Raw genomic sequence first — 2,818 nt, 5'->3', positions numbered from 1 at the left:
TGTTCCCCTATATTCACTTTGGTCATGTCCCAAAGATCCAAAACTCTCACATACTCCACTTGGAATTGATGATGATGCTACCATAGCATTAACATGTTGCTTGGGTGATTTGGAGGCCTCTTCAAGTTTAGCCATAGCTTTCTCAAACTTCAAATTAATGGTGTCAATGTGAGCACTAAGTTGAGCACCCAATTGAGTAATGGAGTCTCCGAGGTCTACTATATTTGAGTTATGGACCGCCATTTCTTCAGTCTTGTTCCATGTTTGATTATCATCAACTTGGGTAATTATACCATTTGATCCCATCTTGAGAATGTTTCGGGAGTCTTCATATAGACCATTCCAAAATTGTTGCACAAGGAACCATTCGCTAAGTCCATGGTGTGGACAAGATCGACAAGTATCCTTGAATCTCTCCCATGTTTCATACAAAGATTCCTCGTCCCTTTATTTGAACCCGGTGATTTGGGCTCTTAACATGTTAGTCTTTTCCGGAGGATAGAATTTCTTGTAGAAAGCAAGTGCCAATTTCTTCAAGAGTCAATACCAAGAGTAGACTTATCTAGGCTCTTCAACCATTGTTTCGCGGAACCAATCAAAGAAAAAGGAAATAAGATCCATTGAATTTGGTCTTGAGTAACTCCGGTTTGAGAAATCGCATCACAATAGTTACAAAAAGTCTCCTTATATGAATGGGGGTCTTCACTAGGCATCCCCCCAAATTGACTTCTCTCAACTAGTTGTATAAATGCGGATTTTGCAATGAAATTACAGGTTAGATGTTGTGGGGGTAGGAGTACCATTTGGTAGGTTCTCCTCGGTTGGTATGGAATGTGATGAAAATTTAAGCATTGCGGGTTGATTTTGTGGTGGGTTTTGTATCGGGTTATCCTCTCCTTCTCTTGCAAAAGGGTTGATGAACTAAATATTATTTGGTTGAATGTCCACAATCTCACCAATACCTCTCAATGTATTTCTAGGAAGTCTTCTATTGTTGATCAAAGTTCTTTCAATTTCAAGATCAATGGGTAACAAGTTACCTTGTGATCTCCTAGACATGCAAAATATCAAACAACTCGAAAATAATTAGAACAAACCTTGAGGAGTTTAACTTCCCAAGGTAAAGAAAGACACAACTAAAAACAATTAAAGAAAATCAAATCAAGCTAACACCGTCCCCGGCAACGGCGCCATTTTTGGTTCGTCGATTTTGTTACTCGTCGTCAAAAGTTACTTTGACCAAAATAATATTAATAACTTCACAAACTACTCTACTCTTAGTAAAGAGGTAAGTAAAGGTCGGATCCCAAGGGACGGGTATTGATGTAGGATTTTCAATTGCAAATGGTTGTGTCTAGGGGTGTCACAATTTGGGGTGAGGTAGGAGATCAACTAAACTAATCAACAATGTAAATAAAGTGATGAAAATAAGCAAGATGATTAAAATGAGATGTAATTAATTGATTAAAAGCACTAGGGTGTCATGGGTTCATAGGGAATTCATGGGATTTGATCATACAAACATATTTTCTACTAGATGCAAGCACTTATTGTTGTGATGGGATCGAGTTAGTGTATATCTTACAATCCCTAAGAAGGTTTGGGTCCCGGAGCCGAATCGATTAGATTGTACAAAACCTACAAGTCGACTTAATCCTTCCTATCCAGCTATATGCATGGTCTAATGAGACTCGAGTTGGTTTATGTCTTACAAGTCTCACTGAAAAGGTAAGTGATGGGTAAAAAATATAAGGATTCATAGGGTCGCATTTCATCAAACATAACATGTGCATAAGTTGGAATCACAACAAGCAAGCAAATTAATTACGAAAACATATTAGATTAAGCATGAATCAATCCCCATGTTGGTTTCCCCTAATCCCCATTAACCCTAGTTGAGGAAACTACTCACTCATTATCAAGTTTAACATGCTAACAAGGTTGTCAATCATACTAGAAAGGAAAAACATGATGAACAAATGAAAATGATTAACAATAATTAAAAAGGATTAAGAGAGAATTATATCTATGAAGGTGATTCCAAATAATAAAGCAAAGAATAATAGAAGTACTTGATGATTGATGGAAGGTTGTCAATCCTCCAAATAAACCCAAATAATCTTCTAATTACCCAAAATAAATGATGAACAATAGAGAAATTAAGGAATGATTAAGGAATGAGATTTGTATTAAGACTAAATTAAGAGTTGATTATAAGATTAAGAGAGTATTAAGATAACACTAAGATTGGATTAAGACTTGATTAAGATTGCTTTAGGACTTCATGCTAATCTAGGTCGTACAAAGGGGTATTTATACTAAAGATTAGGTACAAAGATTAGGGTTACTAAGGGCTTAAATGACTATTAAGACCCTTAATAAAAGTTGAGGAAATGCTCCTCTCCAAGGAGATGCGCATCTCCGTTTTTCTAGTGCCACGAAGATATGCTCGTCCCGAGCGTCTAGAAAGCTGGCACGGTGGAGTCTATAAGGGGATCCGAGTGGATAACTGAGGGAGAAGCTCGGATTGTGAGGCTTCAAGACGAGCGTCTTGGCATCGGGATTGTGAGACAGCCGCTTCTCTTTTCTTCTTTTCTCAACAATCCGCGGGGATCTTGTTGAGGATGCAAGGATCCTTTCATCATTGCCCAATATACTTTATTATCTATATAGGCCTTCTAGTATTATCTTCCCTTTGATGCTTGGTCATTGAATGCGATCAATTTAGCTCCATTTCGCCATGAAAATGCAAGGTTTGCACTCCTCTCCTACCAAGGAAACAAAACCTCAAAGAATATGCCAAATGGGAAACTAAAGA

At 37.5% G+C, this 2,818-nt stretch overlaps 1 non-coding gene across 1 annotated transcript; it reads left to right on the top strand.

Annotated features, from left to right (window-relative positions):
• Nucleotides 1-373: 373 nt before the first annotated feature.
• On the top strand, nt 374-480 carry LOC141639218 (small nucleolar RNA R71). The gene has a single exon (XR_012542420.1). It is a non-coding gene; the product is annotated as a small nucleolar RNA R71 (small nucleolar RNA).
• The last annotated feature ends 2,338 nt before the right edge of the window (nt 481-2,818 follow it).

This window comes from Silene latifolia, unplaced genomic scaffold (assembly GCF_048544455.1).
Source record: "Silene latifolia isolate original U9 population unplaced genomic scaffold, ASM4854445v1 scaffold_305, whole genome shotgun sequence".
Lineage (NCBI taxonomy): Eukaryota > Viridiplantae > Streptophyta > Magnoliopsida > Caryophyllales > Caryophyllaceae > Silene > Silene latifolia.
This window is presented reverse-complemented; position numbering and strand designations above follow the sequence as displayed.